Source organism: Colias philodice, chromosome 3 (genome assembly GCF_061535455.1).
Source record: "Colias philodice isolate Cphi_HAF_F1 chromosome 3, ilColPhil1 Martin Lab GWU primary, whole genome shotgun sequence".
Classification (NCBI taxonomy): Eukaryota; Metazoa; Arthropoda; class Insecta; order Lepidoptera; family Pieridae; genus Colias; species Colias philodice.
The window spans coordinates 13,170,717-13,188,293 of record NC_143088.1 but is presented as its reverse complement, the minus strand read 5'-3'; the positions used below and the strand labels follow the sequence as shown (position 1 = coordinate 13,188,293).

Genomic DNA, 17,577 nt, shown 5'->3' with positions numbered 1-17,577 from the left:
ATTGGTAACGAATACTATTAATTTAATATCTGAACGAAATAAAATGTTACTACTGTATTGGTGACAAAATATCAAATAAAAAGGAGTCGCAGTCAGGATCGTTATTCGATTTATTTGGTGACAGATCTACCATTCTGAGCACAGAGCTATTATTTAAGTAACACAAGTCAATAACTGCGTTAAAAACAACCGACTTCAAACTTGCACTTGCAACATTTACAAATACAGACAAAAATGCTCATAAAATAAAAACTACTGGGCCTATCCGAATAAAATTTTTATGGGACCAATTCGACACCATTCCGCATCGAACAAAAAAAGAATCACGTAAATCGGTTCAGAAACCACGGAGTAATCGGTGTACATACATAAAAAAAAAAAAAAAAAAAAAACATACCGGCCGAATTGATAACCTCCTCCTTTTTTTTGAAGTCGGTTAAAAACTGTTATTATAAGAACGAAGTTTATATTCATGTAATGCAATATAATTTTATTGGTTATCGATCTCTTATTTTACACATATATTAACATTAATTTGATAATTCATACCTGGGAACAATTTTTGTTTATCTGAGAACTAAAATATTTCGTGGTGATAGATCTATATAATAGGTGATGCAACTTGATGACAAATATAAATTTTGGTGATAGAAAATATAGTTCCCTTTTATAATCATGCACGAAAAATATACGCAAACAACGTAACCCGAACCACTATAAATCGTGATCTAAAACGTTCAGCATAATAGAACCAAATAAAAACCGTACAAAATAAGAAGTGAGTCGTTCGTGTGAAAATTTAAAACACGATTAATTGAGAAATAAAGCAAAACATCTCTGTCGTTTACAAACAATTTTTTCCCGGGTAACACGGATTACAAAATGGCCGACGCGCGCTTCACCTGTCATCCCGCACCATCCATCATGGCGCGCGCCAAAATGAAACCGCTTTGTCCACCCGAAACGGCGGTATGTTCCTAAAATGTACAAAATGCCGGGAATGAAATGTGTTTTAAAATAAATTCAACTGTTTATGAAATTGATATTTTGTTGTACATTATTTTTCATGCTGCCCGCGCTCGTGGAATATTTTGCTCTTTTAAATTGTAAGTTTGTTTTGCGTTTAAACTCGGACGCTTGCATAAATACGGTTTGTTTGTAAGTACCTACTTTGTATTGAAAAAAGGCCTGCTTATAATAAACATAATTCGATTTTATAAAGCAGGGACTTTAGATAAATAGTAATAACTACTTCTCTTGTTACAAAAATCGGAATATTATGGATTTTCAGTTATAGGAGTTTAATTAAATAATAAATATTAAATAAATAAATATTATAGGACATTATTACACAAATCGACCTAGTCCCACAGTAAGCTCAATTAAGGCTTGTGTTGTGGGTACTAGGCGACGATAAATATAATATTTTATAAATATATATATAGATATAACACCCAGACCCAAGAACAAATAATTGAGTTCATCACACAAATATTTGCCCTGACCGGGGATCGAACCCGGGACCTTCGGCTCAGTAGGCAGTTACTTTACCACTGCGCCAACCGCGTCGTCAATTATACTTACAACTGGGAATTTTGGTCGTTGGTCTTGGAAATTTAAACCATTATCGAATCCATCTGAAGAAATACAGAAAATATCATTGAAATTATTGTTCCAGCTGTTTAGTAGGAGATTTGTGACGAACTCACGGACCGGAGATGTAATTTATGCCTAGTTCCGAATGAAAGTAGGAACACACAACAGGTCATCACTTTACAATAATCTGAATTCGTTTTTTGTATTTCTTCTACTCTTACCTTTTTCTCTGTTATACAGTTCCCTATCACATAAACATTATATTATTGCTTAGACTTTCACAACATAACAACAGCAGGGAAAAGGCAAATATTTGAATGCCACGTAAAACTGACAAATTACATCCTTCCACACGGGTACACTACTGAAATTTTGTTTCAGATTTCATTATATACAATACGAGTTTGCAATTTCATTATGGCCGACAAACGTAGTGAGAATTTAATAACGTTTAATTACAAATTATTTAATCATTACAAGATCGTGAGGGAAAGTCAAAGACAATGTGACTGACGACTGTGGAATCCTTTTATGAATTAGCGAAAGAAGGTCGATGTGTGTTTCATATATTGTATTTTTAGACTAAAATCTGCTGTAAGTGTATTTTTGATTATTATCGTAAAGCATTTCGTAGCATAGGTACCTAATCATAATTATAGTTTAGGTACTAGCTGCGCTCCGCGGTTCCACCTGCGTGGCTCCGCTATTCTTGGTCTTAGCGTGATGATATATTAAAGCCTTAGGCTATAGGCTTAGCCTTCCTGGATGAACAGGCTATTTAACACCGAAAGAATTTTTCAAATCGGATCAGTAGTTCCTGAGATAAGCGCGTTCAAACAAACAAACAAACAACAAAAATGTTTTCAAACTTTTTATGTGCATCTTGATTTAACACTTTACATATTTTAAGAAGGTATGTTCTCTAAAATATCTACGAAATCCCCTAAGCGTCAGTTCAGAAAATATCTCCCAAGTAGATTTTGATGATGTTTTTTAAAGCTCGTACGCATAGCGTACGTGATACAAGCAAATTGGACTTATCGACGCCTCGGAGACATAAAGCCGGAGTCACACTGTTGTGTTAAATTATAATTTTTTTTAATTAAAAAAAGTAGGGATTAAGGAAGAATTTAAATGAAGGTGAAGCCTTAACTTTTAATGTCCAGGCTTTATAGTAATTTATTTATTTATTAAATTTTAATACCATTTTATTTAATTGTAGAATTTTGATTAAAATAAACCTTATTTGAACTTATTTTTATTCTAGTAAAATTAATATTTCTTCTAAGCAGATGTGACAAATACAAACATCAATTCAAATTTTTTACAACCATACGTTACAGAATAATAAAATTATTGTAAGCCAAATCTTATTATTCCGAGGCCAAACCAACAACACAACCACTATATTATATAAAGAAATAGTACCTGAAAGCTATCTACATCAAGATTGGCTATGAATTTGTAGCCACTACCGTACAAACAGTAATAAAACAAATTACAAGCTATAAACAGTTACATTAAGTCAATGCAGATTGTGATCAAGTCGGGACTATATTGCTTCTGTATTGGGCAAAGTGCCAACATACGCGAAATAATTTAAATCGACCGTAATAAGGCCTATTATAATGTCTATTTATTAGCTATGGATTAGACAAGTTGGTAATTTTGTCCTTTATATCCTATTTTAAGTGCGTGCTGTTAATACGGTTAATTTTAAGTTTAATTATGTAATTTAAACGAAAGTTCATATAGTTTCTATTCCAAATAGTATAATGGAATGAGAGCGTATTTTATAAATTAATGTACTAGTTAATTGAATGTGTGTTTTATGTAAAACTAATATAACGATGTGTTAACTTTTGATTGTATTATATTTTGGAGGTGAAACAATCTATTTTAGGGAGTAAATTAAATAGGTATTCATTCACACAAAATTCCCGTTATTTTGTGTTTTACGCGAAATTATAATAAGTATCAGTATTTATTATGACCGCTTAAAAAAAATAAAGAGTAGGTACCTAAGAAGTAAAGCTCGAAAGATAACAAAAACATTGTGTTTAACCTAACATTGTATTGTACTAATTTATAGATCAGTAAATAACTATATTCTAACTAAATAAATTCGCACGATAATGTTTGAACTCGGCTTTACAAGAAAAACCTCCCGTCAGAGGCGAACCGACGTGACCACGTTTAAACTGACACCAATAGTTTTTCGCTTTATCTTCTTTGTAAAAGATTACGTGAGGTCTAAGAAAAAATTCAATTTTTAAAAGAGGATTTTGTTGGAGCATTTTAAGTATGGATTATGCAGAGAATGTGGTCGTTATAATGCAATATTGAAGTGCAGGGTGGCTTTTACCCGACTGGATAAAGGAGGGTTATGTTTTTACGCTTTGTAGTTTAAAAGTTGAAGTTGTAATATTATTATGCAGGTTTTATATCACAATTATAAAATAATAAAACAAAGGATTAGTCAACCGTTTTTGACTTCAGATTTTGGGGCATAAAAAGATTAAAAAAAATCGTTCATGCAGTTGCGTTTGAACCTTTTATTAAACTTGAATACCTACCTACGGCTATACCAACTTGATTTAAACGGGTATGGCATTGCGAGTTATCATATTAACTAACCTATCATATAACCTGGATGTGCAGGTTTTTAAAAATATTTGGCTTTCTGTGAATAGTACTTTTACCAAACTATTATTATTTATGATATTATCTAGCCCATTAGGTGCTTATAATAGTTTTAAACTTATCCTATTAAAACTGATCAGAATGTAATAATTAGTTTTCATGCAACTTTACCGTTAGTTTTTGAATCTAACAAGAGTAATATTAATCGCTCCAGGCACCACAAGGAAAGAAGAGAGCCTTTATTTATTCTGCAACATTTTCATTTTAATTGAATAGCATAATTTGGTCTCCAGTTATTTGTGTGTTTGTTCTTATTATTTGTTTGTGTTGTTATAAACAAGATAAGAAGGGATTTAAAACCCGATTTATACATAAATATTTTTATAGTAGAGTAACATTTTAAATTACAATCAAAATATAAGTTTACAAAGCTCAAAAAGCTGACCTTGACCGCGCTGGATGTAAAAAGTTGAAACAGTTGGTAAATAAAATATTTATAACTCTGTTTTTTCCTTCTTCAACGTGAGTTCTAAATTAAAAACAAAGACGTTTTATCAAATCAATTTAAGTAATTCATTTCTGCTTTAGATTACTGTGGATTTTAACAAACAAGTGCTCTATACCTATAGACTTTTCCCACTTTGTAGCATACAGTAGTAAATCCTATACCACTTCAGCTACTTCTAAAATGTCCAAGGAACCATTAATATAATCTCCCTAAGGCTTCAGAGGAGGGCAGCGAGATGCACCCGTGTCACAGTAACTAATGCGTTACATTAACCGCGGTCAGGCGTTGAGAGAGACGGCCACTTAGAGTGATAAAGTCCCTCACTGATTGCTAGAATCCTTTGAGTCAGATCAGCTCTTGTATGGGACATGTCTTTGAACGAAAGGAGAATTCATGAGATTTCAAACGACTTTGTGGCATCGAGAAAGGTTCAACAATTAGTCTCTAGTAAATGGACTGATGGAAGTAGGCTCTATCTTGTATTTACACATAATTTTATTTCAGTATTTTTCTACGTAAATACCTAATAACGATATACCTTTTGACTCTCCGAATATTATTATTTTTTAAATTAGAAATAAGTAGAACAATTACAACGTACAATTCGCTGATCATGCATTGCTTTATAAAGTTAGTTATTTGTATGAATTTAGAGAAAAATAATTATTTATAGTTCATTAATAAGGTTTGGTTAATACTAATAAGAAAAACGAGGTTTTGAGGCCTACTCAAATATAACGTACCTAAAACTAACTAACAAAACAGAAAAGCTAAATGAAAATCTGGTTCCCCACACAGCACATTTCCCTAAAAACAAAATGAATTACGTCGGTATTTTTTCCATTTGTCGTCGTACATTTTACACAAAGAAGGTGATATTTCGCCCCGTTCTCACCCTTTCTCCAGACATAATATTTGAAGCAAAATAAAACCATTTGTTCCCTTCTGTATGTCTACATTTATCTTCATAATATTACTCATATCTACGGAGCTTGAGTGTGGTGTGATTATATATTTATTTCCATATTTTATACACGCTATAAAATATGGAAATAAATATATAATCATTTGCAGCGAATAATATGATATTTTTATTGTTCTCTATGTTGTCGAAGTAATTTTTTAACGCCTGTTGAACATAAAAGCAAGTTTGAGTAAAATTTGCTTTGATGGGCAATGAATTTGTATCGATCGAAGTCAACACATTTTATCTGCTGACTGCTGTTATTTATTTTTCATTTCTATTGCACGCCTCATAAGCGAAGCGTTGAGGTGGGTACTACTGTCACTTCGCGCAAAACATCTGATTTTTCAAACTTAAAATGTCTTTATGTATCATACATTGCACTTGTAAGATAATACATACACACACATATTAAGAAAAAACACTATTTTTAACGTTCATGATATTTTTGATGTCATTTTTGTTATTTAAACTAGTTAAAAAACAGTTTAAAAAAGTTCTGTCTTGGACGTCCGTGTGTCTGTATGTGCGGATCCTTTTTCTTGTTAACACGATAGCGACCGAAATACTTTACTAATCGATTCTTTTTTTTTCTCTTACGCTTGAGTATGCTCAGGAATAGAACCCTTTCATTTTTCAGGGTCTGATTAGATGTGGTTTAATTGTTATTAAATAAACAAAAATAAAAATTAATAAATATTTATTAAAAAAAAATTATGAGGCGTGCACTTTTGGATTTTCCAAATTATTTTGATTTGTAACAATTCAGTGTACATTGGAAATGTGGCTGCATCTTCTATCTTTTTTTTTAATATAAGTTTCAAGAGATAGCTAGCTATCATTATTTATTAATTGTACAAATTGTAGTTTACAATAACGAGCGATTGATTACGAAACCAGTCCAACGAAAAATTTAATATCTCCCATACCGTGTTGCACATTAATTTCGTCAATATAAAATTCAAATATTAACAGCTCGAAGAATGGAAGAGTACAGCGATTATCCAAATATACTAGCAGAACTGTATGCTGTTCAAACATTTACCAAGCTGTAAACCGATTCGGTCCTAGTTTATTCCGGCTCAGCAAACTTTAGTGCAGTTTTTTTTGTTTCCAACTGAATTTTAAATCAATTCGGTATTTCCTATTCATTTGTCAAGCGAATTCGTCCGCGGCTGTTTGTTTCGTAAAATCGAAACGAATCCATTTTCATAAATATTGTTGTGAAAACGATGACCTGTATTTTGGTGCGTTATTGATTATTTCGACTCTTATCTCTTTAAAGAAAAACATGCGTTTATACTAATTAAAATATTAATATTTAATCAAACGTCGAACTATCCTACACTATCCTAATAATAGATATCCTAATAATAGAGTGTATACGTATGTGTCGTAAACGCGCTACAAGTCATTCAATCAGCAAATATAATGTTCGAAAAATTCCTTCGATTTCATGGCCATGCATTCACAAGTCAAATCTATAACAAATAATTTTTTATTTAATTATAAAATAACTAAAGAAATCTGTTTCTATATAATATATTTTATAACTTCTATATCTTGACTCCTTTATTTATTTATAAAGACTTAAAAGTACTATTAAATAAGTATACATATATTACATCCGGTAACCTATTAAAAACTCGAATTTCTATTACCCGAATCTTAAAACCCCGAAAACGGTTGTTAGAACTTTTAAAAGACAGATATTGTAATGAATGACAAATTTTTAAAATTCCTTTTTTAATTTCCCAGATGAATCAATTTCCAGATGCACCAAAACCAGATTTTTAAAAAGTATTTTTTTGTTTCCCGTATTCTCATAATACAGATCTCATTATACCAGATTCTCAGAATACTTTTTTTTGCTTCCCATCGTACCATTTTCCAAATAAACTATTGCCAAATTTTCATAATCTTTTTAGTTGGTTCCCATATAATCGTATAACAGATAAACTATTGCCAGACTTTCATAATCTTTTTATTTGATTTCCATACAATCGTGATTATACCTTTACTATCGACTGAAAATAACCATTGTCAGTACGTAAAATTGTTTTACTTGTCCATTACAGACCAGTTTTAGTGTCAAAGTCGACTCAGTAGGTTAGGTTTGAACTACGACCCCCACGCTAGAATTGACTCGCTATTGTTTTACTTGCCTATTACAGAAAGGTTTAAGTGGCAAATTCGACTCAGTAGGTTAGGTTAGGTTTGAACTGTGACCCCCCACGCACGAGCCGAGCGAGCGAAGCGAGCGTGCCGCGGCAGCGGCCGGCGAGTGCCAGAACCGACTCGCTATTGTTTTACTTGCCCATTACAGAAAGGTTAACGTGTTAAAATCTATTCAGAAGGTTAGGTTAGGTCCGTGCTGCGTCCCCCTGGAAGGATTTCGTTTTGCTGGATATCGTTTATTTGAATTTCAAAAATCTGGACATTGTTTGTCTGGATATCAATTAACTGTATTTCAAAAATTTGTGTTTTAAAAATCTGGCTTTCGTGCATATGGATTACGGTCATCTGGATTTTGTGCATTTAGATTTCGTATGTCTGGAACTCATTCGTCTGGATTGTAAAACGTCGTACAAATAAAGAAATGGGCAAATGAAATTCGGAGTTGCGATTATATGGCAAACAAAACTTCGAAATTTTAAAATTCGGGGTTATGAAAAAATGTCCAAACGTTTTCTGGATTATGATATTCGGCATATTAAAATTCGAGATTAAGATAGGTAACCATTACATCCACATTATATCTAGATATAATATGTTATAATAATTAATCCCCTCATACCGTGACGCCGGGCGCGTTTGCGTGTGAAATGACACGATTGAATCCTCTTTGATTAATATTATCACGTTAGCACACGCGGTTATTGATGCTTTTTATCAAATTAACAGAAAGCTCATGTGTAACGAACCCCAGTGATCAAAGGTATGCGGTTTGGAATATGTATTTCGTTAAAATCATTTTTTGTTACTTATGGTTTTTAGTTTTTACATAACTGACTTGTGGCACAATGAATAAAGACGATTATTAAAAAACTTATTTATTAAATTACTTGACTAAAAAAAACCAGTAATGTTGGTTTGTTGAGCAATATCGGAAAGGCTGGCTTTGATATAGTGCGGGAGATGCAAGTGTATATGAAAAAAACAATAGTTTATTTTTGCTACTTTTTGCTATTTATACGCTAATTCCAGGAACTAAGCTTATGATTTGAAAAACTAATTCAGTGTTAGATAGCCCATTTACAGAGGAAGGCTATATCATCACGCAGCACGCTACGAAAAAAAAAAGAGCGGAGCAATGCGGGTAAAGAACGGGGCACAGCTAGTTCAAATAAACGTAAGTCCATTATACCTCATTACGTCTGACTTTCATAAGCCCCTTGAATTCTCATTTTTCAACAATGGCCCTAGTTTATTGAGAAAAGATAATTGCAAAATGTTAAAGGGCCTAATTATTGCCAAGTAGGTAAGTATTACTACGATAATGAGCTCTTGGGGAACAAAAGCCCTCAAATAGTTGTCGTAGTCCTTGAGACGTCTGCTCCGACGCCTCTAGTCAATGTTTATCTTCATAAACGTTTGTTGTTATGTCTCTTGTATCTTCTGTAAAATTCTCATAGATATACCTATTTAAAGTTGTATTCATTTTCAAATTTTTCATTGCTTTGCTTCTGAAGATTTCCAATTAAACACCGTTTTCAAAAATATGTGATAGGTTGAAGACCTGTTTTGAAGACACATTGAAAATATTATCGCATCTAGTATCAGTACAGACAGACACACACACGACACTACAAACACGACACTATCCACACGACACTACATACCAACACGAAACAGCACACATGACACTACCGATAGACACTACAAAAAATGACACTATAAACATTACATATACGACACTACACATAACACTAAACATATACGACACTTCAGACAGACAGGGAATAAGCATTTACTACAAAAAATTAATGTTTATTAATGGGTCTTCTTTATTTATGTTAATGAAGCTCTATTAACTATTATGCTAAGTATATATTCCTAGAAAACTCGATCTGTGAAACAAGAATCACTGGACCAAATAAATTCTACCATTGTCGCATAACCAATACCCATACTCGTTAAAATAGTTCACGAAGAGTAATTAGGGTATGTAAAATAAAAGATAGCGCCCCATTGTCTATTCACATAGACCATTATGTATCCCGTTTGTGCTGTTCAGATTGTTTTCTCTTATTATTTTTATCGCTTCGAGCGGTGTTCTGTTAAATACATGTTTACGCTTCACTTGTATGGAATTTATTGAACGGATTTGACGTATTGTTTTTGCTGTCTTTTGTGAGAAATAAAGGGCTTTTTAATGATGATTTTTTAAATAACTTTTGAAATATCATTCTTCGAGTCGATTTCTTTATTTTAGTTTGTCGCCTATTAAAATTGTAAATGTGAGTAGGTACAATGAAATCAAGCCTGATTATGAGGCTTCTCCACCATTCTAAATTCAGTACGAATAGTTAAAGTTAACTTTTCGTAGCCTGCGGTTTCACTCGCCTGTTGCCTGATTAAAAAGTTGCAAACTGTATTTAACGTCTGTGCAAAATTTTATACAGAATCAATTGGCTGTTTTTGCACGAAGAAGTAACTAAAATATATTTCACGTTTATAATATCATTTTAGATCATGAAGATATTTACTTAATTACCAGTCTCTAACACATGATTCGTTAAATGAACTACCAAATAGCACATTCTCCCATACGCTGAAACTTGAATGATGAATAGTGAAACTTGTAAGTAGATCTAACATTCCAATTTCCACTTGAACTTAGCAGTCAGTACAACCTGTGACATTCAACTTTGAACTATAAACTTCGCCGGACGGAAAACTTGACTATTGGCTGTAGTGATTTTGAGAAACTTTGAAGGGAACGAGAGGTAAAGTTGGTAGAAGAATCTCTTGGTCATACAATGTGGGTTGGTATTAATTAGGTTATGCATGATAAGTATGGAGGTAATAAAAGCTACACAGATATTTTGTGATCACTTTGACGGAGTAAGTTTGGATGAAAATCTAAAAATAAAAATATAAAACCTTGCCTTTTAACAACCAACAGTTTTGGTTTGATTAATTATAACCATTATTAATAAAACGATTGCCTGACCTAGAAATGAAAACAAACATTAAAATAGTACTGAGCGTATTCTATAAAAAGCTTCATAAACTAAACGATTGTGACGAGCAGAAACGTTTTAATTAACTAAATGATATTATCAGCAAATAGATCAGTCATCCCTCACGCAAACACTGCACCATCCGTCTTTTCTGACATTGCCTCAGTTTTTATGGTTTCCTCATTATAGTAATTATTTTCTATAATCTCCAAGAGCGGAAAATGTGCAAGAATTTATTGTTGAGTGAGAAATTAGAAATGTCATGTTGAACTTTCTTTTAATCGTGAAGTTTTTTTGTCGTATAGAAGCTAAAATTGCATTAAACAAGGCTACTTATAACGTCGGATGGTGAGTTATCTATACTAATATTATAAAGCTGAAGAGTTTGTTTGTTTGTTTGTTTGTTTGTTTGAACGCACTAATCTCGGGAACTACTGATCCGATTTGAAAAATTCTTTCGGTGTTAGATAGCCCATTTATCGAGGAAGGTTATAGGCTATATTTCATCACGCTACGGGCAACAGGAGTGGAGCCACGGGGGTGAAACCTCGCGGAGCAGCTAGTATCATATAAAATATAGTATCGTAGGTACAGAAACTAAAATTGCATTAAACAAAGGCTACTTTAGAACGTCGGATGGTGAGTTATATCAATATGTTATATCAAATATCAATCAATCATCGAGCTATTAGATACAGACAAGGATACAGACGAAGGGTTTAAGACACATGCCGTCGAACTTTTTGTTTCTTGGACATTTCCTAATGATATTTTCCTTCACTTATAGGACCACTGATATTATGTAAGTTCGATAATATATTTTCGTCTCTCATGCAGTCTGATTCTTTAATTGGAATTAACTGAGTCACCACAGCTCTTTAGTAACGTAATATCAATAAAAATGTTTGTTAAAGGATAATAGGATATTATTTACAAAGACCCTTATCGTCATTAGCCTTCATTAGAGAACTAAGAACCTAGCTCTCCCTTGAGGCATTAAACTCATCGTTACAGAATCTAAATGTACGGCAATTTTCTTCACTTTTTTCTGATAAATCGAGTTTTACTCCCACGCATAGTCTTCTAGTCCGGGATACATCGCCCATTTTTGCAAGTGATAACTATCAAGCTAATTTTTCGTGAGTAGCTTTATTTTGATGAGATGCCCAATAATTTCATGTACGAAACTCTCGATTGTGGTAGCTTACAGAGGTAACAAGGATAAAAATTTTTGATTTGACGGTTCTCAAATATTTATTACGCAATTTGTAGGACAATATGTCTGTTGAATTATATAAGTATTAAATAAGTGAAAATAAAAAAAATCAGCTGGTTAGTAATCATTTATGATGACTTCGTTATCGATACACATTGGAAAGGGGGACTCTTTGATCAAACCATAGATTTTGTAGGACAAATATTTTTTCGAATAATTTAGATAATTATCTTGAGATTGAACAAAAAAAAACATTCAGTTAGTAATTAATATTTGAGAACCATCAAATCAAAATATTTTATCCTTGTTTCCTCTGGTAGCTACCACAATCGAGAGTTTTGTACATGAAATTATTGGGCATCTCATCAAAATAAAGCTACTCACGAAAAATTAGCTTGATAGTAATCACTTGCAAAAATGGGCGATGTATCCCGGACTATTCTTAATCAGCTTATTTTAAAGTGTCAGAGGTTTTTGCCTCTACTATTTCAATGCTATTAAGTAATTACTACAACTGAAATTGAACTCTATACAACGGTATTATAAACTAAATTCACGGAATTTCATAATGATCGTTCATTTCAATTAGGAATAGACACCGAACTAATATTAATATAACAATCCCCATTGTTTTGCCAATTTAATGCCTATATTTGCTTTTGTAATTTACAATGTATGCCTGTTTAATATAACCTCAAATTTACGGCATTGTCTCCGGTGTTTTAGGTTAAAATAGTGGTGTTGGATTAACGAAAATAACATTCAAATGTTATAATTTATTTTCTAATCGTTTGGAAGTAAAAATTAGTCCCGTTATTATACTATTAATATAAAATCTTGACTAAGTTTTGAGTAAACATTCGGTTTATTAATAACGAATTTCCCGTACATACCTTATACTTTTTTTTAATTTAGAACACTACAACAATAAACAGCATGTTCTTAAAGCCTTTAACTTCTTAATGCTCAATCAGACACAAGAAAGCCCTTAGCAAACAATTATCCAACATAAGTGCATGCGTTACAACCTCAACGTCATTATCTAACATGGATAATTTGCTTCCAGCAACAAGGCTCCTAAGTACACGTATAAATTACAATTTAAGCAACATTTCGTGTCTGCAATCGAGATAGCAGCTACCTGCGTCTGCTAATATATGTAGGACATTAACGAGTTTAAGATTAAGCGCGTGGGTGATGAGCTACGCGTTTTTAGGGTTCCGAACCTCCAAAGGAGAAAACGGAACCCTTACAGGATTACTTCGTTATCCGTCTGACTGTCTGTTATGACCTTTGACACAAATTTTTATGGATGTAATAATAAATATCCTCTTCCCTCAAAGGCCGGCAACGCAACCACAGTACTCCAGAGTCTGTGGTTGTTCATGGGCGGCGCCAATCATCTCAGCTTTCTGTACGATGACGCGCAAGCTCGTTTGCCGACCTATACATAAAAAAAAATATATATATATATAATATACATATATATGGATAAAATCAAATTTATATGGATAAAATAATTTATAAATGAAGGTGTGAATAAAAAATCAAATTTGAATCGTCAAAATACAGAAAAAAATACCGCAAAGTATCTTAAGTAAAGTTTTTACACTAAAGATCCGACAAGAAACTCTGTAGTGCACACGTAATTTATAAAGAAGTCTCTAATAATAATATTTCAATTTTTTAACATTTTTGTATTTAATCTGAACCCATAAACAACAGAAATCGCGGCTCCTATCACCCTATTGCAATATTGATGATATAATCGCTATATGCAGGGTAGGTAGGGTCTAGAGTAGCCCATACGCGGCATCAGCACTCCTTGTAAAGGGATAACTGGCTTTTATAGCCCTTTGAAGTGGGATTTTTACGGTATTTATATACTTTATGAGTATGTGTACGTAAATACGTGTATGTATCGGGTAATGATTCTCATCTGCTTTCTACTACATGTAAGTATGTACCTCTTTATGTTAAAAGTTAAATCATATTAAAAATAACGATCTAATAAGTTCATATAGCGATGAGCGCTCTTACCTATTATATTGAAGTGAAACTTCTAGAGGCGCATATTTCAAGGTCGCGTCATGGCAATACCATCACGTCAAAGAAGTTTCACTTCTGATACGTGTGCTCGGCACACACGCACACACTTTTTTTGGTGTTTGACGCTGGCTTCGTACATCATACTAGCTGTTACTTTAACCGCGTGGTCAAAACAAGGTCAAAATAAATTAAAAGAAGTCGATCAGTCAGTCAGTCTGTAAATTAATCGTAGTTAGTACCTACTATGAATTAATAATAACACTTATTGAAGAATGTCCTAAATTAGGTTCTATAAATGACATCATCTCAAGAGAAAATCTTAGTCTAGTCCTTTTATTAATTTCTCTAGCAATTCATCAAACTATGACGTCTAATATCATGTGACTTTGTGACGTCATCTCAGCCAAAAGTTTCTCGAAGCTAATAATTCTCTAGGCATAGTAAATAATGAATTGTTGTAATTGGCTGCTGCTTCAATATTGTCTAAACTACAGATGAAGTCATATATAATAGTAATATTAAATGTTGTATGTGAAGATGTTTGTCACAAAAATTACAAACAACTGCTAAAATCTGATAATTATATAATATGATGGCTGTGGAAAAATATTGAGTTAGGAAACAAAACATAATGCCATCATAAAGTATCAAAGCTTGAACAGAAATTGTAATAAAATAGGTGTTATTATCCGATCTTCGATTTTCTCAATGAAAATATCAAACTTTATTTATGGCTGATTCATTAGAAGCTTTAATAAGAATTGCAATTTCTTCTGCGTTTAATTATTATGATAAGTAGTTCCTTCCTACCGTGTTGCGTTTGTTGCATATTTTTTTATTTCATTATAACAGAATCACATGCCCTTACATATTATATGATAGACACCCATCCATTTTATTTAAGTTGTATGATTTGGATTTATAAAAGGAAATCATATTAAACATGAAATCCAAATAAACATGGATTAAAGATAATCCATAACAAGGTAATATTTCTTATAAGTATTTGGAACTAGGAGCAGTAAAAATAACTGCCCAATTAGAAATTCATCTTGTTATGGTCCAAAATAAGAGCGATGAGCGAATTAGGTTTCTTTGCGTATTTTTAGAAATATACATTTATCTGTAACCAAGACGGATTTATCTGTTTTATTTAAAAGACAAAGTAAAAAAAAATAGATCTTACTTATTTTTTTTTCATTATTTCTGTTGTAGGTGCAATATTCATTTGAATGTATTAATTTCTACTCGTATATAGATAAAGCATTATGTAACACAAATAAAATCACGTAAAAATCTTGTTTATTCACATAATAATTTAAAATGTTAATATGAAATCATAAATATATCAGGTTTGAGTTAGTCTGGTTCAGTTGGAGATGCAGCTGTAGTGGAACCGGTATAACAACTGTAAATAAAAAAAAACTAAATTACATAAGTAAATATAGAATATGCATAATGTGTGCATTTTTAATCATTCTTCAAGAATTTAAAAAACGGTTAACATTTTACGTGTCACATAAAAAGCCACACATTCACATAATATAATTTCCAATCAAAATTTTCATGTTAAATGTTCAAGACTCGACTGTACAGCAATATGATATATTATGTAGTTAGATATAATTTACATATTACCTATGTAATATTGACATGATTTTAAAAGAGCAACTATGGAGTTTCTTGCCGATTCTTCTCCATAGATACTGCTTTCCGAATCGGTGGTAAATGTTAATAATACTCATGTAATGACGATTCGAAAGTGCTACTAAATAGTAGTCTAATTGAATAAATGAATGTTTGAGTTTGAGTTTGAGCTTCTTGAAAAACGTAGAGCAAAGCGTCTAACTCTATGCGTATTTTAACTCTACAAGCCCTAGCTTAGTTATAATACGCTTGTCAGTAATTCTTGTAAACCTAACTAAACTGCGCAATAATAATAATGAGTACCTACTAAGAGAAAAACGCTACATCTCAAGACTTAATCTCATAACCAATATCGATAGACACTCGGGCACCTTCCGCTCCGATTGAAAACTGGGTCATGGGACACTGCGTACTTCGGGGGAGTCCTGGTGTAGTTAATAGTTTGCTTTATAGGTTTAGATACAGGTTAGGTTCAATTCTGGTAAAGGTTTATGGAAAAACTACGGAAGATAGATAGGTACTTTGCTTGTTTATGTAAAACTAGGTTACCGCCCGCGGCTTCGCCCGCGTTTTCAAAGAAAAACCCGTTCCCGTAGGATTTCCGGGATAAAACCTATCCTATGTCCTTTCTCGGGTATCAAAATATCTCTATACCAAATTTCATGCAAATTGGTTCAGTAGTTAAGGCGTGATTGAGTAACAGACAGACAGACAGAGTTACTTTCGCATTTATAATATTAGTATAGATTGAATATATGGGTAGGTAGTACATACTTATTTTTTTCTTCGAGTAACTTCGTGTAAAACGGAGAGATGATGCTATAATGGTAGTGTCACCTCTATACTATTTTATATAACAGGTACTTTAATAGCTTACTGCTGGTGGCTTCGCCTGAGTTGTCTTAAACTTTACACGTATTATATTCTAAAAACTTTCCTCTTAAATCAATCTACCTATTAAAAAACCGCATCAATTAATCCGTTGCGTAGTTTTCAAATACGGACGGACAGATAGAGACAGTAACTTTGTTTTATTCTATGTAGAGATATAAAAAGCTCTATTCAATTTAACACTTATTTCACATTTGTAATTTCAACATGAACATGCAATAAAACAACAATCTAATATTACAATTAAGTATTTATTGAGAGTTCACTTTTACCTGGAAAACGGATGAAGCTCCTAATGAATAAAATTCTAGGAAATTGTAATAACATGAAGAGCACCTCGCACTTAATCTCTTGTTTTACACTAATATATCTTTTTTATTTTTATTTTTAGCTAAAACTTGAATAACAGGAAAGACTTACTAAAGTGTGAACTTGGATAATATTAGGTACTAAGAGTTCTTTTTAATTGTTACGGTGAAAATAAAATTGTACTTGATGTTTTTAGCTTGAGTAATTTTTATACTATTAATATTTGTGTTTATTGTACAATTAAGAATTAACTTATTTTATGTATATGCATGTAGGACGTAGATTCCTGATGCAGCGAACTTCCTAAACATTGAAATAATTCTGTTCTTATTCTGGTATTTCATTTAGTATTCATAGTTTTTTTTTTATTATAACCTACTTATTTACTCGTGTACTTTTATTTATTAGGTATACAGATTAACCGATTCAAGATGTAGATGATGCAGATTAACCACTATCTAAAAATATTCCTGATAACCTTTTCAACACTTTTAACTTAATTTTATAGATATATTGTGTCATTTCAATTGTCAGATATACAACACACACCTTTGGATGTGTCATGTCA

The 17,577-nt window shown here is 32.2% G+C and overlaps 1 protein-coding gene and 2 long non-coding RNA genes across 4 annotated transcripts in view; 2 read left to right on the top strand and 1 right to left on the bottom strand.

Annotated features, from left to right (window-relative positions):
- Positions 1 to 17,577, top strand: part of LOC149490081 (uncharacterized) — a 417,590-nt gene that overhangs the window by 7,803 nt on the left and 392,210 nt on the right. The gene's annotated exons all lie outside the window — the stretch shown is intronic.
- The window catches only part of LOC149490084 (uncharacterized), a 238,421-nt gene that overhangs the window by 52,337 nt on the left and 168,507 nt on the right, over positions 1 to 17,577 (bottom strand). The gene's annotated exons all lie outside the window — the stretch shown is intronic.
- The window catches only part of LOC149490085 (uncharacterized), a 54,963-nt gene continuing 51,346 nt past the window's right edge, over positions 13,961 to 17,577 (top strand). The window contains exon 1 of the long non-coding RNA XR_016318386.1: positions 13,961 to 14,068. This is a non-coding gene — a long non-coding RNA (uncharacterized LOC149490085). The remainder of the gene's footprint in view (positions 14,069 to 17,577) is intronic.